The sequence below is a fragment of the Mesoplodon mirus genome (assembly GCF_964341445.2).
Source record: "Mesoplodon mirus genome assembly, chromosome: 11".
Classification (NCBI taxonomy): domain Eukaryota; kingdom Metazoa; phylum Chordata; class Mammalia; order Artiodactyla; family Ziphiidae; genus Mesoplodon; species Mesoplodon mirus.
In genome coordinates, this window is record NC_138987.1 from 89,097,367 (window position 1) to 89,122,986 (window position 25,620).

Genomic DNA, 25,620 nt, shown 5'->3' on the forward strand with positions numbered 1-25,620 from the left:
ATGTAAAAATTGAGACCCTGTGAAAGTCAAACTCAGACTTACTAGTTCCCTCTGAAAAGATTAAGTCTGGCAGATGGAGTTCAATCAATCCAATAGTTACTTAGATTTTTCTTATTAAGTGGTCTTAAAAATAATTAAACATGGGGGAAGGAAATTTGCATATGATGTGAATTTTGTGTGCTGTTTTCTAAATAACTTTTAATCCTTTTTGTTTATAAGAAGTATGCCTCTTAGTTTTTGTTATAAAGGTGGCTGATTGGCTTGGAAGAAAAATTATTGTTTATCTTGAAACTACAATGTTAAAATAAAACATCAAGAAGAAATATAGTTATCAATTAAATAGTTCAGAAGGTCTATCAGGAAAAGAAATATTCCAGAATCACAATGCATACCAATACCTATATTAATATTTGTATCTATATCTATTTTATATGTGCAAAATATACTAGGTTATATAATTAGTTTTTGAATTTAGGAAAAGTATGAAACCCTTCAGTAATAGAAAAATGGTAAAAACAGTGATGAAGATTTTGAATTTTTGAATAAAATATTTTACAATGTCATAAACTTTCCAACCTCTATCAGAATTGGCTATCTTATAAAATAAGTGATTTAATGCTGCATAAAAATGGCAAAAATATCTTAAGAAGAAATTTTGATTGAGTAGTGACTGTGTAAAGCATTTTGTGTCTAGGATTTAGACAAGGGAATTATGTGTAAAGAATTGCCACTGTCAGCACATATAGTTGTTATGACTTAATGGCAAATAAAGAAATTAATGGACCATCATTAGTCTTCTAGGACTTCGAACAAACTGAAATAACCTTGTTATAAAGAGAAACATACTGATTTTTAGTTAATTAAAAAAAATTTCCCTAGGAGTTATTTTGACATATTCACCCACATCGACTCCTTATTACAGTTTTCCTTGCTCTGTTTTACAAACTTGCATCTCTGCTTTAACACATTATTATGCAAATGTCACCATTTGGGAATAAAAAAAGAACATGAATTTTTTTTTGGGGGGGAAATAGGCTGTATATTTCTAATCTAGACTTGATTATATTGAATAAACTGACACGCACACACACACACACACACACACGCGAACACACACACCTTTTAAAGTTATATTGCAAAGCAGAATCCTAATCAAGAGGCTTCTTGAGATGTTGCCTACCCATCCCAGAATTGGTCCAATTATTATTGCTTGTTTTTCTTTTCATCAGTATTGTAGTAAAATAAAATTTAGTTAGAAAATATATGTTCTAATAATATTAAGCTTGTATAATTGCCCTTGTGCTATTTAAACTTTTTGTCTTAGTTACTTAGTTTACTAGTAGTAACGATGATAATGATAATAATGGGTTAAAAATAGCATAATTACAATTATTCAGTGTTTCCAAGAGAAAAGAAATTGAAATGTAAGACATTCATGTCATTTATAGCTATATTTAAACTTTTGGTATCTATGGTTACTAGGTCACTAGAACACTTAATAAAGACATGGTACCTTTAATAACAATAGTAGCTAAGTTTCACTGGCATTATGTTTGTTTTCTCATTTATCCTCAAAACTTTCCTATGAATTTGTTATACTAATTACCATCATTTTGTAATCAAGTAAAGAGAGACACAGAGAATGTAAGTAACTTGCCCAAAGTTGCATAGTTAAGAAATATCTGAGCCAAGACCCAGTGTCCAGGCAGTCTGTCTGCAAGATGCTTCCTATTTTAATACGCTGCATATGTATGTATATATGTTAAGTATTGTGCAATATATTTATGCATATGTTTGTAAATATTTGTGCTTAAACTAAATAATAAAAATATTTTTACCATAACAAAGCATTTTTATTTCAAATAGTTCAGAACATAGAAAACACTGAGCCACAAACTAGTTATCCAAGAAACCCGTGGAGGGAATAAAACATTCTACTGCCAGAAGGGATTTCACAAGATTCTATGCTTATTAGAGTAACTATCATTATTTTTAACCCACTGTTATGTAGTCACAGTATAGTGAATGTTAGTTATGCAAACAAAACACCATTTCATGATAGGAAATAAATGTGTGTTTTTGAATTTCAAAGCTCAAGGGAAAAAGTACTCTTAATCCAATTAATAAGCCATAGCAACCCAGAAACTTCTGCTCTTTCAGACCAAATTTTTTCATCCTTCAGGAAATGGCCACAAAAATGGGACAAATTACTTTGGCTTTGGAGCACAACAGAATGTTATGATCTAATGAAAACTTGTTTTTAGATTCATAGTAATTGCAGCGATAATTTATGGTTAAAAGGTATCTATATAAAGGATTTAGGTAGCTATTTCCAGATACTGTGCATTTCAATCATTCTCAACAGCTAAATTATTTGTTATTGTTGATTAATCAGAATGTTTGGAAAGGGTTTGCACTTAGGAATTGGGATATACTCTTAATCCCCTGGATCCTTAAAGCTACACTAGATGAGTTAAATTTCTCCTTATTTAAGCATGCAATCTGCTGATATCACAATGGCATTAGTAGTCATTGGTATAGGAAATGATCTAGATGCATATTGATGACTTAATTTACTCTAAATATGTCTTTATTATGAATTAACTCCTGATACCCATTTACCATACAGTTCAAAAATCATGGATCTTGGGCCTCCCTGGTGGCGCAGTGGTTGAGAGTCCGCCTGCCGATGCAGGGGATGCGGGTTCGTGCCCCGGTCTGGGAGGATCCCATATGCCGCGGAGCGGCTGGGCCCGTGAGCCATGGCCGCTGGGCCTGCGCATCCGGAGCCTGTGCTCCGCAACGGGAGAGGCCACAACAGTGAGAGGCCCGCATACCGCAAAAAAAAAAAAAAAAAAAAAAAAAAATCATGGATCTTGAAATCTGAATAATTTCACTATTTTTTTAGCATTGTGATCATATTTTAGCTACTTAACTTCTGTAACTCTCAAGGTCATCTATAAAATAGGGATAACCATATCTATCTCTGGGTTATAAAGAAGATTAATAGGAAAACATCTGTAAAGCATATTGTAACATACTGTGTCTGTCACATAATAGGTACTTAATACATATTCTTGTTGATTTTTCCTTTATCAATTTAACATTGATATACCCCCCAAAAGGTAATGATCACAGTTTTAAATTTCCATGTGATATGACTATTGATTATCTTAGCCACCAGACCAAAAGCACTTATAAATTAATATTTTTAAAGCATCAAATTTAATGTCATCCATTTCTTTGCTTTGCAATCTGTTTTGCTTCCTTCATTCCATCACTGCAATGGATTTGGTACAGAGGGAGTATGCACTGGTCAAAAGAAGGACTTCATGAGAGATCGGATGTATCAATACTGAAAACATTTTAAAGACTTCTGTGCTGGCTGTGCTGGCAGTGAGTGGGAAGCATCTTCATCCCCAAAGGATGGCTAACAAAATAGAAAATACATGTAGAGCTATTTTCCTTGCAACTTTGCCTTTTCATTCTGTTGACATTGAGTTAAATTGTCCAAAAGTTAAGGTATAATCTTACCTCACCATACTCATCAATGATCTGAATTTGGTTTTAAAATAAATGGTGGCTTTAGAATTTAATCCAGTTCTTGGTCAAGCAGAGGAAATGCCACAGTAATGACCAAGTCCCTTTCCAAGTAAAGCTAAGTGACACATTTTCCCCTCAGTAGATTAGCTTCAGAAATCACCTTGCTTTCAAGCCCATCTTTCCTGAGTTAGAATTCAGGCTTCTTTTACACTAAAAGGGGAGGAGGTGTGGTTGGTTGTTGCAGACTTCTTGGTGTCAGAATCCTTTGTTCTTGCAGCTGTCCAGATAGGTCAGATCACAATGTTCCTATAAACCTCCAACAGGACAAATGTTATTCTCTGTTCTGCAACTTTTTATAGCTTATGTGAATGGAAATATGTTATACCTTTCAAGGTCAGAACATTGAAAATGGGTTATCCTGTATATTTCAGGCTAGAGGCAACATTCTTAACTTGTAGCAAAAGCAATAGAATACAAAGGTTAAAGTAAAAGAAAGAGATCCAATATGGTGTCAGATTTGTTCTTCCCTATTACAACCTCTTCCTGATCAGTGGGAAGTTTTAGAACATCATGCTACCTTCTTCCAACTTCCCTGGGCTAGACAGAATTCTGATGTCTACTTTCTAGCCTTCACTGGCTGGCTGGATTTTTCTCACAATGTCATTAAGCAATGAATTAACAACCACTGCCACCAAAAGGCGACTGTGTTATATTAAGACAGCTTTCACTCCCTCACACGGAGGAAACAGAGCAGGATGGAGCTAGGGAAACACTTAAAACCTCATTGCCACACATCCCCTCTCCAACCAGAGAGCCCCCACACTGTCTATTATTGTCCTGCCTGTACTTTCTGTGGGACTTTGAAAAGAAAAGGTTCAAAGAGCAAGACTTTCAAGCTCCCCTTTCCATGTCAAACACTTTCAACTCCTGATTTCAAAGTACCACTCCGTGGCTGTTCAAAGGCCTGTGGACTCGTAGGGGGTGAGATCGGAGTTAAAGGTTGAACTACAAAGCACCTTGCATTCACAGTAATATCCAGCTTGGAGATACAAATGGTAATACAAACTCAAGCACCTATCAATAAAACTGCCAATATATGAAAGGGGGAACAGAAACATTCTAAATGACCTTTTTAATTTTTTTTTTTTGCCAACCAGGCTCGTGCTGTCATCAGTTCGGATGAAAGCCTAATTGATATTTTGAAGTACTACTTTTCTCTCTGTTCACATTACAAGTAGCAGGACTACAGAAGCAGTGGAGAGAGAAAAAATAAGAAAAAAAAAACCACCCATAAACCCCAAAGAAGTTAGATAAGAATAGCTAAAGAAGTCCCTTCCAACATCTGAAAAAAGAAATCCTGGCCTACTCTAGTTGAGTATTCATCCTCTTCCCCTTCTCTCTCTCTATCCTTTTTATCTGCCTGCCCACAAGATTTGGAGCATCATTAATTGGTCCTCAGGGAGGCTAACAGGCCTCTGCTTTTATGACTCAGTTCTTTGTGTCGTACACATGTGGGCATCTCTCAGGAGATAAACAAAAGAAAAATGTGCGGAAAGGGGACCAGAAATCGCACAGGTCTAACCACTGAATAGGCCATTGTCTTGATTTACTTTTAATGCTTTAAATTATGTGAATAATTCTAGTGTCCCTCCCTTCTGCTGCAGTCCCCAGTCTACTTAAGCTAACGTGCCTTTTCTCATTGCTACAGGGCCATCATCTGAGGAATTCTATTTCCTATCTGAAATCAAACATTCTAACTCCTTCTTGGCCCCCTCCTCTTATCCCTCCCATCCTCTGCAGCAAATGAGAGAGGTGGTCTTAGGGGAAGATAAAAAGAATAGTTGATCATAAGAACTAACCTAGAGCCAACACACCGGCCTTTCGTCCCTTCAGCACTTTCTAAACCCTAAGCACCTACAGCTAATTCTCCTGACTTTCAGCCCTGGTCTTGGATATGCTGAGGTATCAGACTCTGTAGCAGCACTTTTCCTGCCTCATAAAATGTTTACTTTTACAGAGGAAAGTGACCTCTCTTATGCAATATCACATTCCCTTTAGTATAGGTCATAAAAGCTCATTATAGGGTCCACAGTCATTTTCATATGAAAACTTGCATTGCTTTATTGTTTAGTAATTTTTATTGGAGTGTAGTTGATTTACTATGTTGTGTAAGTTTCTGCTGTACAGCAAAATGAATCAGTTATACATATACATATATCCACTCTTTTTTAGATTGCTTTAATACTACTAACATTTAAATTTGAATCCATCTTAAAAATGAAAGCAGGATTGAAATTGAACATACTTACAATAAAAACTATTTTGCCTCTTGTAACTTAAATTCAACCGAGAGTAGACAACAGTTATATTCACGTGGCAGAACAGGAGCCTGGTGGCTACTAAATAACCAAGCTAAAACATTTAAATGTAGCAAATCTTAGACTTCCAAAATATTTTGGGAAACATCAAATTTCCAAAAGGAATTTTTAAAATCACCTAATACCTGAGATTTCAGTCGGTTCTACTCTAATATATCCTTACACAGGTCAGTTTAAGTATTTTATAATGTTCCTTCCCTGGTTGTCATACCTGGATTCTTTAGAAAATAGAGGTGGTGGCAAAAGCTTGCACACGAGAAATAACAGTGATTAAAAAAGAGAAGTGAGAAAATCGTAGTAGGCAGGAAGAGTAACACATGGTTTATTACTGAGTGAGCCATACGTTCTCCATAAACATAGCTAGTTTCTGAGTTTCTTGGGATATATTCCTGGAGGCGGTGTGAAATTGCAGCATCTTGGAACATCCCATCAAGAGGAAAGAAGCGCTAACAGTTTATCTGCTGTTCTTACTGTTTCCTGTCTCTTATTTATCAATATAAGACTCATGGGATCTTAACTTTGCTGCCCATAAGAAATGGATGCCAGAACCTTCTAGGCAACTGCTGGAAAAGCCAGAAATTTCATGAATCCAATCCAGTAATGAAGCAGGCATGGAAGTCTCTCCTTGATGATCAGTGCCACATCTGGGATATCTTTATTTGTCCCAAGGTAGTTGGATCCCTTACATGGTTGTCCAGCCACTCCCAGAGCAAGATTTTCTTGAGACCCAGGAGGAAACTATAAAGATTTATTTTTAATAACCTATTCTTGGAAGTCTCATGGAGTCACTTCATTGCATTCTATTGTTCAAAATGAGTCATAGGGCTCAGCCATATTCAAAGAGATGGGAACTACATAGGATGTGAACACCAAGAGGCATAGTTTATTGAGAGACTCCAAACATATAGTGCGTACTTTGAATACATTCAGAAACCTTAAGAATTCTCTAACAGACACACAGAAGATGGACTAGTCTGAATAGATTCTAAAGGTATTACTGTTTTTCTAAAGACAGGAACTTACATCTTTTTCAGATTTCTTTGAATAATCTTTCATGCTTGTTATATAAAAGCAAATATATACTATATACATGTATATGTTAGAATGTACATAGATTTTAATGTATAATGTGGGTTCAATCTCTCTTGAGAAATACTTTTGTCTTCTTCATGAATTCCTGAATCAAGTGCACCTCTAGGTATTGCATATAAATAGAGAATATTAATCTCATGACTATTGTTATAATAAAAGGTTCTGGTGCTTAAAAGGCAACAAAGTTCTATCCACAGTGCTCTTATGAGATTCTGCCATTGTAGTAGCCTATTTTTTCCTGGATGTGCTACAAGCTGGGCTTTCATGAACAGTATCTGAATGAATCTTTCTAAGAATTAAGAGGTAGATATTTATCCTTTTTAGTTAGGGTAAACCTCAGAAAGTTTAAATAATTTGCCTCAAATAAGTTTAGTTTGTCTAATCACAAAGTGTTAGTGCAAGATAGTGAATTTCATTCTGATTCATTTCAAACTTCATATATTTTCACTGGATTACATGATCTTTGGAACTCCAACAGCATAAGTATACACAGAAAAGATCCAGCATTACATTTGACTCTTAGGTAAGTTTCTTTGAAGATATTTTTCACTTTACCTTTCAATGAAAGAAATGGGTCTTGTACATAGGAAAAGAAGAACAAGGTAATTCTATATTTTGCACTTCCTCAATGTTATCCATTACAAATATTTTCACATTGCTTTTATGTATGATTATGTTTGTAATTCTCAGACAAGATTTTAAATTCTTCTCAGGTAGAGACTATAATTTCCATTTATCCTGCATCCTAACTTGCATCACCTTGGTCAATTTTGTACACATAGTAGGTATTTATCAAATTTTTTTCTGTCAAACCAAATTTTTTTTCATCTGATTATAGGGAAAAAAAAGTTTCTCACTAATCGTTTAATGCCATTGCATCTAGCTATAAAAAATTATTATTCTGATTAACCATTTAGAAAGAAGCAATTCTCAGGTAATTATAAGTAGGGAAAGGTCCTGGGGAAAACTACAATTATAAACAGCTGCAGCATGAATTATATGTAATTATAGTTGATTCCTGTAAATAATTCTTTCTGTAAATTTCCATTCCAAAGGATCTATTGCTTGGAAACAAAGGACATTTTGAATTAAAAATATATTTTCCTAAATTTGTATAAATAAAATCATATCCAACAAAAAGATGATAGTGAAAATAAGAAAAAGAGATCAAAGAAGAGACTGTTTCTATTTCTAGTTATGTACCTAACAAGTCACAGAATGTGATTTCTTAGTTCAATCTTGATTTGATTCATATATATATATTTTTTCTTTAGGCTGTAGACTAAGTAGAAATGAAATACAACTGCACCACACCCCCAAAAAAAGAAGAAGAATGTGACATACTATGTTCTGAGGTAATTGTCAGCAAAACCTCATAATTTTATTCCAGCAACATAATAACATCATGTAATGACAGACGGCATGTGATATGTCACCACGGTGTTGAATACATTAATGTGACTCAGTTTGTTGTTGTTATTTAGAGGGAATGACTGTTGGGCATTCAGCATTTCCTGCTCTATTAATAATTTTGCTGATTTCTTTTCATTATGGTATATATCTTTCCCTATCAAATATGGGCTGATATGTTTATTATTTATTATATATATTCTAACAGAAATGACAAGAGAAGAGTTGATATATTATTTAAGTCAACCTAATACATTAATATGGGTTCTCTGATTTTAAAATGACAAAATAAAATGCGAAAATAGGAGATGCTGAACGGCTGCTTAAAAATGGAGAGAGTGTCTGCATTTCTGAATTATAACACAAAATTAGGATAGCTTATGATTTTCAACTCTTTCCTTGTGAGGAGAGTTCATCTTTTCTGAATTATAGCTTTGTTTTTCCACACAGCTCTACTTCCTATGCTTTTACATGACTATCTCATTAATCTAATGTGAAATAATTCGTATTGTTTAGGAGAAAAGCTGATATGCATACCTTTGTTTGACATTTCTAAATCTAGTGTAAGACAAACTTCATATTTTTTCTTCAACAAACTGAGTTAAATAATGTAGGCCATTTTGATTGCTAATATTTCTTTTTTACCAAAACATATCTCTTAAGTCTTTGAGTGCATGAAGGCAGTTCTTCTTGCTGTATATAATCAACATTAGTATGATCGTGCATCTGAGAGCACACAGAGCACGTAGTTCCCAAATAATGTCTTTTTTTGTTTTATGCATAAAATCTTTCAGATAAACCAGGTGCAGAAGCAAAATAAAGGGAGAAATATATGGAAACATACAAAGGCTCGTTTCACCTCTATATAGGGTCCTTTATTTGCATTATATATCAAGCAAAAATAATCCACCTCTCAGAATATTAAGCAAAAACAATATGGCTCTGATATACTTCTGCACAATGTTGTCTAATTTCCATGAAATGTCTGCAGGGTTTTGCACATCAAGATATTTCTTACTAAAAATGTTTATGGAAATAGGTCTTTATGTGTATTCCTAATAGAGAGCAATTCGTTTTGTTTAAAAACAGCTTTTGTATGAATAGTTGTGAATAAACACTGTTATCAAGCATTTTAAATATAAGCAATACATATGTTTATACTATATTAGTGACACACTTCTTGTACAAATGCAGAGTGTTTACACAACCTAATTAGAACAGATATGTAGGAAAAAAAGGGAAACATTTAACTTCAATTCCAGTGGTAATAGACGGTGATACAGACGATAACAGAATCTATAAAATACCATATTGAATATTGAGCTAAAATATGCAAACAAAATTATTAAAACAATATCTGCTAAATAGAATATTGAACAGTATCTTTATTTCTTATGTAACATAGAAAAATATTTTTTTTCTTTTTAAAACACATGACTCTAGCTAGCCTGGCTTTGATGTCAGTGAAAATGAAAGAAATGTAAAACATCTATTCAATTATTTCAGTTAATATACAAGCGTTAGGCATTCAAATTCCTAATTAAGAGACAACATGCCCTGTCAGGCATCTGCATGGGCTATTGAACATTGCCCAGATTGTTCCATAATTATCCCAGTTTAATAGCTCTAAAAACGTAAGCAATGTGCATCCATTGAAGGAAAGTATGGCTTATCACACAAGAAGGTGCAGCACACAGAACATGCTCTGGTTCCATGTATTCATGCTGGAGGTTTTTATTGGAACATGTTTTAATTAATCCTCGAACAGAGAGCAACAGCACGCCACCAGTGAAAGTTGTTCAAACATTCTTTATTGAAAAAGAATCACAGCCTGTAGACAGAAATAGATGTACTTTTGCTGTAAGATTTGTATTTTGACATACCTTCCTCATTCCAACTCTTACATATCCTAGAATAGCAGATAGCTGTGCTTAATTTTACATATAAACTTTGGCAAATGATGTCATTATCAAGCAAGTGATGTCATTCATTTTTAAAATTTAATCTGACATAGGGCATTTCACGCCTCATTTGAAAAATAATCAGTTTGAGCATCATGTTACAAAAACTGTTTTTAACCATTAGTTAGTTCAACTTTTCGAGCATTTAGAACATAATTGATTCTTTTTCAGTTCAAAGATAGTTGAGTTAAATAGATGGGGTGACATGAAGGCATCATTTATGGTTTATTATCTAGTTTAACTGTTTGGCAGTGTAGAGTATAGGAAAATTCTAGTTAATGAGTAGGTTTATAAATTAAGAAGTATTGATATCTCTGCTTGAGAGGTAAAAGAGTTTGACAAAATCAAAAGACAAAAGTATCACATGTTTAAATAAAGGAAAATAAATTCAGTTAGCATTCTTTATGATAGTAAAGGTCAACTTTCTAGCAAGTGAAGATAAAAATGATTCTGTAGTGTGGTGTCACATGGGTCATTAACAATAGTATATCATCTGCAAAATACTCTATGCTATAATATGATCATTTAAAATTGTATAGCTTGAAACAGTAGAAAGTTAGGTTATAACTTACATAATTTGAATTTAGTATTAAGAGTGTATATTTCTTTTTTTTTTTTTTTTTTTTTTTTTTTTTTTTTGCTGTACGCGGGCCTCTCACTGCTGTGGCCTCTCCCGTTGCGGAGCACAGGCTCCGGACACACAGGCTCCGCGGCCATGGCTCGCGGGCCCAGCCGCTCCGCGGCATGTGGGATCTTCCGGGATCGGGGCACGAACCCGTGTCCCCTGCATCAGCAGGCGGACTCTCAACCACTGCGCCACCAGGGAAGCCCAAGAGTGTATATTTCTTTACTATGCAATGCTAAAATTTATCCAATAATAATACTTATTTATATAACATATTTATTTCCTCTTTCATCTCTAAATTCCATTCCCATATTTTTCTTGTTTAATCCAAAGTGATCTCTGAAAAAATTTGTTTTTCACATCATTATTATAATTATTCAATATTATCAAATGAAAACACACAATTTGAATGGTCTCAACCTATGTAGATACATTTAGAGTAATAGATATGATGTTTCCTGTCTATTAGTTTATTTTCTAATGGTCTTAGACACTTTTTTTTTTTTTTTTTGCGGTATGTGGGCCTCTCACTGTTGTGGCCTCTCCCGTTGCGGAGCACAGGCTCCGGACACGCAGGCTCAACGGCCATGGCTCATGGGCCAAGCCGCTCCGCGGCATGTGGAATCCTCCCAGACCGGGGCACGAACCCGTGTCCCCTGCATCGGCAGGTGGACTCTCAACCACTGCGCCACCAGGGAAGCCCGGTCTTAGACACTTTGAAGTAAATATTCTATGATTGAAAATCTGGAACCTTAGTTTTGGTAGCAATTTTGCAATGCAAAAAAGCTATTTCAAGTTCTTTCCCAAACTTGCGCAAATCCATATTAAAAAGCATTAAAAGGCATATAATGGCAGTATGAGGAGCCTCATGAACCTGCTCCCCAGAAAACTGCTATAAACCTTGACAATTATTTTTAAAAATTCAACCATTTAAGTTGAAGGTGATCAAGAGGAACAAACTTCCAGACATAAAATAAATAAGACATGGGGATGTGATGCACAGCTATTGTGTATGGTGACTATAGTCAATAATGCAAACTTGGAAGTTGCTAAGAAGTTAAATCTGAACAGTTCTCATCATAAGGAAAAAAATTGTAACGTTGTAGTGACAGGTGGTAACTAGACTTACTGCGATCATTTTGCAATGTATACAAATGTTGAATCAGTATGTTGTACAACTGAAAATAATGTAATGTTATTGTCAATTATGCTTCAATTAAAAATCATGACAGTAAAAGAAGTTTAAAAATAAAATAATAAGACAAAATTTTATAAACGACCACCACAACAAAATCTCAACCATTTAAAACCTGTAGAAGTTGTCCTAAGGTCATACTGCAAATGAAGAAACACATATGCAAGATAATCTACCAAATCTTGGTAAGAATAGAAAGTCTGTGGCATTTCCGAGGCAGTTTTCTCCCTCCTTTGTTTTTCTCCATCTCAGTGCTTAGATGCTCAAATCTGGTTGGATATGGCCTCCAAAACAGCGCTCCTTCTGTCCCCTTCCAGTCATGGGATATGTTTCCTACTGAGAAAGGTAAGCCTGATGCGTTTCTTGTTCCCACCAGTTCCAAGTTCAAAAAAGTAAATTCCTACAAATGAAGCCAAGAAATTGGGTGCTTACTTCATACACCCAACTTCCGCTCATAGAACAGATGCTCAACTCTAAGCATGGCCTGCATTGCCCTTGCACCAGCTCACTCATGACACACAGGTTTCAGTCTGAGAGAAGTAAGTTTAGAAAAGCAGAGGTTGCTGTCCTCACTCTGTACTTTGCTCATTACCAGAGGTATCCATCCAACAGAGGCACATCATTTGACATGCTCCCAGTTCTGGAGCAATGGTTCAGAGATTTTGCCCAGAAGGAGAAGCAGTCCATATGAATAGAGACTTTCAATGATATCCCCAAAGAAGTTTACTTTGTTTGAAACACAGTATGGGGAAGATCACATCAGTGGGGGCTTCAAGTATACAATACAGTATGATTAACTATAGTCACCATGCTGTACATTAAAACCTCAGAACTTAATCATCTTATAACTGAAGGCTTGTACTCATTGACCAATATCTTCCATTTCCCCGCCCTTCCCCACTCTTGGTAACCACCATTCTACTCACTGTTTCTATGAATTTGACTTTTCTTTTTCAGATTCCACATATAAGTGAGATCATACAGTATTTCTTTCTCTATCAGGCTTATTTCACTCATAATAGTGTCCTCTGGGTTCATCCATGTTCCAAATACAGGATTTCCTTCTTTCTTGTGGCTAAATAATATTCATATATATATATATATATATATATATGAATATATATATATATATATATATATATATGAATGCATCATATCTTCTTTATCCCTTTCTTCATCAAAGGATACCTAAGTTGTTTCCATATCTTGGCTATTGTGAATAATGTTGCAATAAACATGTGAGTGCAGATATCTCTTCAAAATACTGATTTATTTTCGTTTTGGGTATATACCCATAAGAGGAAATTCTGGATCATATAGTAGTTCTATTTTTTGATTTTTCAGAAAATTCCATAATGTTTTCCATAATGGTTGTACTAATTTACACTCCCACCGTCAGTGTACAAAGATGCCTGTCTCTACATCCTCACCAACACTTGTTATCTATTGTCTTTTAAATTAAAGTGAATCTAACGGGTGTGAGGTTATGTCTCATTGTGATTTTGACTTGTTGTTCCAAGATAATTAGTGATGTTGAGCATCTTTTGATGTATATGTTGGCCATTTGTATGTCTCCTTTGAAAATATATCTATTCAAGTTCTTTGCTGATTTTCAAATTGGATTATTTGGATTTTTATTGTACTAAGCTGTATAAGTTTCTTATATATTTTTGACATTAAACCCCTATAAGATAAATAGTTTGCAAATATTTTCTCCCACTCTGATAATTGTTTTTCTCATTTTTTTCTATTTTCTTTGCTTTGAAGAAGCTTTTTAGCTCAACATAGTCCCACTTATAAAATTTCCTTTTGTTGCCTGGGTTTTTTGGTGTCATATCCAAAAATAATATTGCCAAGATTCAAGATCAATGTCAAAGATCTTACATCCTACATTTTCTTCTAAGAGTTTTACAGTTTTAGGTTTTACATTTAAGTCTGTAATCCGGTTTGAGTTAATTTGGGTGAGTGATGTAAGATAGGGGTGCAGTTTCATTCTTGTGCATGTGGACATGCAGTTTTCTAAGTACCATTTATTGAAGACACTATCCTTTCCCAATTGTGTGTTCTTGATGCCCTTGTCAAAATTAGTTGATGGTATATGCATGGGTTTATTTTTGGTCAATGTGCCTGTTTTTATGACAGTACCATAATGTTTTGATTACTATAGCTTTGTAATACAGTTTGAAATCAGGAAGTTGATGCCTACAACTGTTCTTCTTGCTCAAATTTGCTTTACCTATTTGGAATATTTTGTGGTTTCATATGAATTTTAGGATTGTTTTTTTCTACCTGTAAAATATACTAATGGAATTTTGATAGGGATTGCATTGAATATGTACATCACTTTGAGTAATATGGATATTTAAAAAATATTAATTCTTCCAATTCATGAACATGGAATATCTTTCAATTTAATTGTGTCCTCCTCAATTTCTTTCATCAGTGCCTTACACTTTTCAGTCTATAGGGTTTTCATCACCTCAGTTAATTTTATTCCTAAGTATTTTATTATTTTTGAGCTATTATAAATGTGATTGTTTTCTTAATTTCTCTTTTCTATAGTTTGTTGTTAGTGTATAGAAACATCACTGATTTTTTTACATTTATCTTGTATCCTACAACTTTCCTGAACTCAATTAGTTCTAACTTTCTTCGTGGAGTCTTTAGGGTTTTCTATATACAGGATCATGTCATCTGAAAACAGAGACAATTTTACTTCTTTTATTATGATTTGGATGCCTTTTATTTATTTTTCTTGACTAATTTCTCCAGCAAGTCATCAGTACTATGTTGAATAGGAGTGATGAGAGTGTGCAACTTTGTTTTATTCCTGATCTTAGGGGAAAAGATTTTAACCTTTCACTGTTAAGTATGATGTTAGCTGTGTGTTTGTCATATATGGCCTTTATTAGGTTGAGGCACATTCCTTCTATGCCCAACTTATTGAAAGTTTTTATAATGAAAGGATGTTGAATTTTGTCTAATGCTTTTTCTACATCAATTTAGATGATCGTATAATTTGTACCTTTCATTCTGTTAATGTGGTGTGTCACACTTACTGATTTGCGTATGTTGAAACATCCTGCATTCCAGGGATAAATCTCACTTAATTACGGTGTATGACCATTTTAATGACCTGTTGAATTAGGTTTGGTAGTATTTTTTGAAAACTTTTGCATATGTGTTCATCTGAATTATTGGCCTATAATGTTCTTTTCTTGTAGTGTCCTTTTCTGGCTTTGGTATCAGGATAATGCTGGTCTTATAAGACAAATTTGGGAGTATTCCTTTCTCTTCAATTTTTTGGAAGAACTTAAGAAGGATTGGTATTCATTCTTCTTTAAATATATGGTGGAATTCACCAGGAAAGCCATAAATGCCCAGGTTTGTTTTCTGGGTTTTTTTTTTTTTTTTGAGCTTTTTGATTACTGTTTCAATCTCCTTGTTCATTACTGAAGTGTTTAATTCATGATGAAGTCTTGGTAGTTTCTATGGTAGATTAGTCATTTGAATCTGTATTTTCTTCTTAATGTAGGCAAATATTGCTATGAACATCCCTCTTACAACTGCTTTAGCTGTATCCTATAGGTTTGGGTATGCTGTGTTTCTTTTTTTTATATATATTTCAAGATACTTTTTGATTCTCATTTGATTTCTTCTTTCACCAGTGGGTTGTTAGCAGTGTGTTGTTTAATTCCCACATATTTGTTTTTTCTCCAATTTTCCTCCTGCTGTTTTTTTCTCGTTTTACATCATTATATTCAAAGAAATGTTTGGTACTGATTACAGTCTTCTTAAATGTGGTAAGACTTGTTTTATTACCTAATGTATGATCTATACTGGAGAATGTCCTGTGTGTGCCTGAGAAGAATGTGTATTCTGGTATTGCATAGAATGTTTTCCATATGCCTGTTAGGTCTATTTAATCCAAAGTAAAGTTCAAGTCCAATATTTCCTTGTTGATATCTTGTAATTAAAATTCTACCCATGAAATAATCCTAGACCCTGATGGCTTCATTGGTGAATTCTGCCAAACATTTAAAAAATAATTAATAGAAATTCTTCACAAACCCTTCCAAGAAATGAATTAGTGCAAAAACCTTCTCAACTCAAGCTATAATACCTGTATTACCTGATATAAAAACCAGATAAACACATCACAAGAAAACTACAGATTAATATCCTTTATAATTTTAGACTTAAAAATCTCAACAAACTATTACCAAGCTGAATCCTTCAACTTATAAAAATAATTATATAACATGATCTATGGAATTAATATCAGAAATTCAAGGTTGATTTAACTTTCAAAAACTAATTAATATAATACACGATAGCAGAAGAATAAAGGACAAAATCCACATGATTATATCAAAAGCAAAAACAAATTGAGAAAATTTAGCACCCTTTCATGATAAAACTCTCAACAAACCAAGAATAGAAAGGAACTCCCTCAACATCATAAAGAACATCTATGAAAACCCACAGTTAACATCATGTTGCTTGGTTTGTTTGTTTGTTTATATATATATATTTATTTATTTTTGGCTGCATTGTGTCTTCGCTGCTGTGTGCAGGCTTTCTCTAATTGTGGGGGCTACTTTTCCTTGCAGTGTGTGGGCATCTCATTGCAGCAGCTTCTCTTTGTTGCAGAGCATGGGCTCTAGGCATGCGGGCTTCAGTAGTTGTGGCGCACTGGCTTAATTGTTCCATGGCATGTGGGATCTTCCCAGACCAGGGCTCAAACCTGTGTCCCCTGCATTGGCAGGCAGATTCTTAACCACTGCACCACCAGGGAAGTCCCTAACGTCATGTTTTATGGTGAAAAAGTAAATGCCTTATGTCTACAATTAGGGACAAGATAAAGATACCAACTCTAGCCTTTTCAACAGTTTACTGGACTTTCTAGCCAGAGCAATAGGACAAATATAAAAAGAAAAAAAAGACAGTCATATTGGAAAGGAAGAATTAAAATTCTTTCTGTTTGCAGGTGACATGAAAATATACATGAAAATTCCGAAGGAATCTACTAAAAGTCTTTAAGAATTAATAAACAAGTTCAGCATTATTTCAGAATAAAAGATTGAAAAAGAAAATCAATTTTAATTTTATACATTTTTAATGAATAATCTGAAAATGAAATTAAGAAAACAATTATGTATACAATAGTTTTCAAAAACAAAAGATTTAGGAATAAATTTAACAAAAGAAGGATAAAACTTACACTCTGAGAACTATAAAATATTGTTGAAAGAAATTAAAGAACACATAAATAAAGACAAAGACACCTCCTTTCTATTGATTGGAAGAAAATATTGTTACCATGGCTATATTTTCAAAATTGATCTATGGAGTCAAAGCAATTATCATAAAAATTTAGCTGTTTTAGTAGTAAAAATTGAGAAGCCCATCCTAAAATGTATAGGAGAATTTAAGGGACTCAGAATAACTGACACAATATTAAAAGAGAGAAACAAAATTGTGGACTCACACTTCATGTTTTCCAAATATACCACAAAGCTAAAGTAACCATGACAGTGTGGTACTGCCATACTTACTGACATATACAACATTATATAATTGAGAGCCCAGATATAAATCCTCATATTTATACTTAATTGATTTTCAACAAGGCTGTCATGACAATTCAATTGAGGAAATAATAGTCTTTTCTACAAATGGTGATGAGACAACTGGATAACCACATGCAAAACAATAAAGATGGATCTACCTCATAACATCTACAAAAGTTAATTGAAGTAGGTAAAAGACCTAAACATTTGAGCTAACTATAAAACTCATGGAAGAAAACAGAGGTGTAAATTTTCATACTTTTGAATTAAGCAGTGGTTTCTTAGAGATGACAACAAAAAGCTAAGCAACAAAAGAATAATAAATTGGACTTCAACAAAATTAAGAATATATGAGCTGCAAAAGACACCATCAAGAAAGTAAAAATACAATCTACAGAATAGTAGAATATATTTGTATCTCATATATTTGACAAGGGACTTGCATCAAGAATATGTAAAGAACATTTAGAACTCAATAATAAAAAATGAAAAACCATATTAAAAATTGGGCAAATGATTAAAGAAAAATTTCCCCAAAGAATATATACAAATACCTAAATAAGCACATGGAAAGATGTTGAACATCATTAGCCATGAAGGAAGCAAACAAACAAAAAAGGACCACTTCACATGTGTTAGAGTGGCTATAATAAAAAAGACAGATAATAACAAATGTTGGCATTGATGTGGAGAAATTGGGACCCTCATACAGAGCTGGTGATAATATAAATGATATAGATACTTTGGAAAACAGTTCTTTGAAGGTTAAACCTGGCTATTCCACTCCTAGCTATATATTCAAGAAATAAAAGTATATGTATACATAACAACTTGTACAGGAATATTCATAAAGCATTATTCATAATAAACCAAGGTGGAAACAATCCAAATGTTCATCAACCAAAAAGAAGATAAACAGAATTGGGTATTTCAATACAATGGAATATAATTTTGCAGTAAAAAGTAATAAAGCCAATTGAGATTTCTTGTCCCTATAGAAGGAGTATGGAAGTCTCCACTCCATCCTAACAACATGTAAAAAAGCAGAACAGACTAAAAACCAACAGATCTTCTTTGACCATGAAAGAAGGGATATTATGGGGCAAAATTCTGCCCTGAAGATGACAAAGATAGAGAGGTAAATAAACAAAGTCATGGCTACCCAGGCTGAGCCTCACAAGTCCTGCTGCAGGAACCAGTACTGAGGCAGGAAAACTTGAACTATAATTGACAAATTGCTGGAAGCTCAGTGTGGATAACTCTGAGTTAAAATCTTCAGAGAACCCAGTCTTAATGTGGCTTACAAAATAGTATGATTTTTACCTCCAGGAGCTTGACCAGATTCCAACAGTAAATATTGGAGATTGGATTCCAATAGAGGCAGGGAAAGAACTACTTTAAAATACACCAGAGCACTCTGTTCCTCTTAACAAGGTCTGTTCTTAGGGGAAACTAGTTAACCAGATCCTAACCTGCTAGAGTATTATCAGAACTTAACTGACCTGGGAGATAGGGAAAAACCCAGCTCCAGCCCATTTTAGCCAATGTATAACACTTAAGGAGGGAGGAAGAAAGCAGAGACACTTGTGAAGTTCACAATTCAGAGGCATTTACTCACTAAGACTGAGACTTAATCATTGTATTATAGAACTCTACCCCTCTCCCTGAAACTCAGCAACACAAATTTCTAAAGGTCTATTTACAGCAGTTCTTTTTACACAGTACATATTTAGCTATCAATAAATTACAAGGCATACCAAAAGGCAAAAAGCACAATTTTAAGAGCTAGAGCAAGCATCAGAACTGGACATGACAGTGATGTTGGGATTATCAGGGCAGGAATTTTTAAAAAATCTATGGTTAATATGCTAAGTGTTCTATGGATAAATTAGACAGCATGCAAGGACAGATGGCTAATATAAGCAGAAAGATAGAAATCATAAAAAGAACCAAAAAGGAAGGCTAGATATTAAAAAAAAGGATCACTGTAACAGAAATGAAGAATGCCTTTGACAGACTTACTGGTAGACTGCACACAGCTTAGGAAAGAATTTCTGAGCTAGAGGATATATCATCAGAATCCTCAATGAAAAGGAAAGAGAAAAAGACTGATAAAAGCAGAACAGAATATCCAAGAAATGTAAGACAACTACAAAAGATATAACATACATAAGATGGCATTACCAGAAGGAGAAAAAGAAAGAAAAGAACAGAAGAAAAAAAAGTGGTTTTTTTTGGTATGCAGGCCTCTCACTGCCATGGCCTCTCCCATTGTGGAGCACAGGCTCCGGATGCACAGGCTCAGTGACCACGGCCCATAGTCCCAGCCGCTCTGCGGCATGCGGGATCATCCCGGACTGGGGCACGAACCCTCGTTCCCTGCATTGGCAGGCGGGCTCTCAACCACTGTGCCACCAGGGAAGCCCCCAGAAGAAAATTTTGGAAAAATAATGACTGAAAATTTTACCAAATTAATGTCAGACTCCAAATTACAATCCAAAAGCTCAAAGAACAGCTAGCAGAAAAAAATGCCTGCCCTTCTCCCCACCCCTCCAAAATGATTTTTAAACTACAGAAAATCAAAGATGGATCAAAAATCCCGAAAGAAGCCAGAGGATAAAAACATCTAAACTATTGAGGAACAAAGATTAAAATTGTATCTGACATACCCTCAGAGACCACGCAAGCAAGAAGAGAGTGGGGTGAAATATTTAAAGTGTTGAGCAAAATACCCATCAACCTACTGTATCAAAAACATTCTTCATTTCTGTTACAGTGTTTTTTTTCATATCTAATCTTCCTTTTTGGTTCTTTCTTATGACTGCTATCTCTCTGTGAAACTATCATTAAAAGGGAGGGAGAAAAAGATTTTCTCAGACAAACAAATTAGAGAAAATTTATAATTAGTAGGCCTGCCTTCTAGTAAACGTTTAAAGAAGATTTATTAGAAGGATTATAATATAAGTCAGAAACTCAGATCTACCTAAAGAAGAGGATCAATGAAGGAATGAATGAAGATAAAATAAAAACTTTAAAAACTTCTTAGTCTAATGGATATTTTGTTTACAATAATAGCAACAATGTTTTCAATCACGTATGCCTATGTATATAGCATATGCATACACTTATGTATGCTTATTTATCACTGAAATAAATGAAATTATTGATACAAAGGATGGGAGGAAGGAATTAGAGTTATTTTGCTATTATAAGGTACCCATACTACCTGTGAAGTGGTATAATGTTATTTAAAAGTGGACTTGGGTTAGTTGTAAATGTATATTGCAACCATAAGGCAACCACTAGAGAAAGTAATATATATATATATATATATATATATATATATATATATATATATATATATATATATATATAACTTTATACTAAGGAAAGAAAAGAGAATTATAAAAAATGCTCAATTAAAACCACAAAGGGGGATTCCTTGGTGGTGCAGTGGTTGAGAGTCCGCCTGCCGATGCAGGGGACACATGTTCGTGCTCCAGTCCGGGAAGATCCCACATGCTGCAGAGCGGCTGGGCCCGTGAGCCATGGCCACTGGGCCTGCGCATTCAGAGCCTGTGCTCTGCAACGGGAGAGGCTGCAACAGTGAGAGGCCCATGTACTGCAAAAAAACAAAAAACAAAAAAAAACCCACAAAGGAAGGGTGATTGAGCAAGATGGCAAAGTAGGAGGATATGGAACTCACCTACCCACATGAACAGATCAAGCATACATATATAAGAGTAATAATTCTCGCTGAAACTAATGGGAAACTGACAGTAAGACTCCTGTACAGTGAAGGCCTTAAGAAAGATACACACAGGACTGGGTAGGAAGGGAAGAGAAGTGATTAGGTTTGGACATGTGACCCAGGGATGGGTCTCAGAGGAAAAGAGACAATACATAATCAGAGATCCACCCTGAGTGAGAGGTTTGAGCCACATATTGGATGTCTCAGCCTTGGGGTCCAATATAAGGAAGATGAGCTACCTTGGCTGGTTTGTGGGTCACTGGGACTAATAGGAGGGCTGTGGAAAGCCTTGACTCCAATCATGAGAAGCACATGAGTGCTGCCTTGCTTATAAGGGCAGAGACGGCAGATTGAAGACTGCTCCAGTTGCTGTCCAGTTTTCTGCAACTGTCACAGCCCACATCCCAGCCTGAGCTGAACAAACACAAACATGGTACTAAAGAAAAGCATCAAACCACCAGACAAGAAATTTTTTAAAAAGAAGAAATAAATGGACAGAGAAGAACTACAAAACAACTGGAAAACAAGTAATAAAATGACAAGTAGTACATACTTATCAATAATTACTTTCAATGTCAATGGATAAATGCCCCAATCAAAAGACAAAGGGTGTCTGATTGGATAACAAAAAGACCATCTATATGCTGCTTACAAGAGACTCACTTCAAAGTTAAAGACACACATACAGACTAAATGTGAGGGCATGGAAAAATATATTTTATGCATATGGAAATGCAAAGAAAGCAGAGCTAGCAATACTTAGGTAAAATAGATTTAAAAAAAAAGTCTCTAACAAAAGACTAAGAGGTGCATTATAGAATGATAAAGGGATCAATACAAAAATAGGATATTACACTCATTAACATATATGCACCCAATATAGGAGCACCTAAATATATAAAGCAAATATCAACAGACATAAAAGGAAAAATTGACAACAACATAATAATAATAGGGAACTTTTAACACCACCCTTACATCAATGGACAGATCATCCAGGCAGAAAATCAATAAGGCAACTGTGAACTTAAAGGACACAATAAGTCAGTTGGACTTAATAGAAGACATTCAACTAAAAAACAGCAGAATACACATTTTTTTCAAGTGCACATGGAATATTCTCCAGGATAGATAACATGCTAGGCCACAAAACAAGTCTTAACAAATTTAATAGAATGTAAATTATATTAAGCATTGTTTCTAACCACAATGGCATGAAAATATAAATCAATTATAGAAGGGACAATGGGAAAAGAACAAATACGTGGAAACTAAACAACATGCTATAACAAACCAATGGGTCAATGAAGAAATCAAAGAGGAAATCAGAAAATACCATAAGACAAATGAAAATGGAAACACAACTTTCCAACATCTATGGGATGAAGCAAAAGCAGTTCTAAGAGGAAAGATTACAGCAATAAAGGCCATTTTCAAGAAATAAGAAAAATCTCAAATAAACAACCTACACTACCATATAAAGGAATTAGAAAAAGAACAAACAAAGCCCAAAGTCAGAAGAAGGAAGGAAATAATAAAGATCAGAGAGGAAATAAAATAGAGACCAAAAAAACAATAGAAAAATCAATGAAACAAAGGTTTTTTTGAAAAGATAAACAAAATAGGTAAGCTTTCAGCCAGGCTCATCAAGAAGAAAAGAGAGAGGACCCAAATTAACAAAATAAGAAATGAAAGAGGAGAAATAACAACCAATATCACAGAGATACAAAAGATCAAAAGAAAGTACTACCAACAGTTATATGCCAACTAATTGGAGAACCTACAATAAATGGACTAATTTCTAGAAATACACAACCTACCAAGAATGAATCAGGAATAACAAGGCAATCTGAGCAGACTAATCACTAGTAGTAAAATTGAATTTGCAATGAAAAAAAAAAAAAAAAAAAAACAACTCCCTGCAAACAAAGTCCAGGACCAGATAGCTTCACAGGAGAGTTCTACAAAATGTATAAAGAAGAGCTAATACCCATCCTTCTCAAACTATACCAAAAAATTGAAGAGGAGGTAACACTCCATAGCTCATTCTATGAGGCTGCCATTACCCTGATACAAAAACCAAAGACACTACAAAAAAAGAAAATTACATGCTTATATCTCTGATGACTATAGATGCAAAAATTTCCATTTTTAAATCAGGACTACACCAAACTAAAGTGCTTCTACACAGCAAAAGAAACCATCAACAAAAAGAAAAGACAACCTATAAAATGGGAGCAGATATTTTCAAATGTTATATTTGATAAAGGTTTACTATCCAAAATATATAAAGAACTCATACAACTCAACAACAAAAAAGAAACAACTCAATTAAAAAATAGGCGGAGGAGCTGAACAGACATTTTTCCAGAGAAGTTATACAGATGGCCCAAAAGCACATGGAAAGATGCTCAACATCATTAATTACTAGGGAAATGCAAATCAAAACCACAATGAGATATCACCTCATGCCTTTTAGAATGGCTATTATCAAACTGGCAAAAAAAAAAACCCATGTTGGTGAGGAAGTAGAGAAAAGGAACCCTATACACTGTTGATGGGAATATAAATTGGTGTAGGCAATATGGAAAACAGTATGGAAATCCTTCAAACAATTAAGAACAGAACTACCGTATGATCCAGATATTTCACATTTGGTATTTATCCAAAGAAAATGAAAACACTAATTTGAAAAGATATATGTACCCCTGTGTTCATTTAAGTATTATTTAAGATAGCCTGAATATAGAAACAATCTAAGTGCCCATCTGTGGTTGAATAGATAAAGATGTGTATATATATATATATATATATATATATATATATATATATATATATATATATATATATATATATATATATACACAATGGAATACTTAGCCACAAAAAAAGATGAAATCTTGTCATTTGCAATAACATAGAGGGCATTATAGTAAGTAAAATAAGTCAGATGGGGAAAGACAATTACCATATGATTTCATTCATATGTAGAATATAAAAAACTAACAAAGCTAAATCAACATACAAACAAAACCAAACCAAAAATAATATGTAGATACAGGGAACAGAATAGTGGTTACCAGAGAGGAAGAGATTGGTTGCAAAATGGGTAAAGGGGATCAACTGTATATTGACAAATGGAAACTAAATTTTTGGTTGTGAGCACTCTGTAGGGTATACAGAAATAGAAATAAAATGTACACATGAAAATTATAATATGTTATAAAGCAATGTTACCTCAATAAAAATAAATCTAAAATTATCAAACAACATCAGAATGTGATAAAAGTTACATGTACTTTACATTAATTTCAGGAGAAAGGACATATTTACAATATCCAAGAATAAGTTAGACCTTTACATTAATTACGTATAGAGAACTACTTTCAGAACCTTATTTCTTTGGTATTGGTTAACAAACATACCGTAAAGGCATACTGAAAAATTATGCTTATTATCAAGAAAATAATTCAAATCAGAAGTTAAATTTGTTGGAAAACAGTTTGTCTGTTCCTCAAAAAGTTAAACATAGAGTTTATTTTATGACCCATCAGTTCCACTTCTAGTGATATACCCAAGAGAACTGAAAATGTATGATCACACAAACACTTATACACAAATTGTTCAAGTAGCACTATTCACAATACCCATACAATGGACAATTATTTAGTCATAAAAAATAATGAAGTAATGATCCATGCTACAATATGAATGAACCTTGAAAACACTGCAAGAAGTAGAAGAAGCCAAACACAAAAGTCCATGTATTATGTGATTCCATTTATGTGAAATGTCCAGAACAGGCAAATCCATAGAAATAGGAAGTAGATTAGTGGTTGCCAGGGCAAAGCAGGAAGGGAGAACTGGGAGATGAAAGTTTCTTTTTCGGCTGATGGAAGTGCTCTGAAATTAGGTAGTGGTGACCACTGTACAACATTATGAATATACTAAAAACTAATAAATTGTACATTTTTAAATGGTTAACATGGTGGGAAAAATATAAATGGAAGGTGAAAAAGATACTTTGCGAACATGAATAAAAGACAGCAGGAGTAGTTATATTAATTTCAGACAGAGCAGACTTCAAAGTAT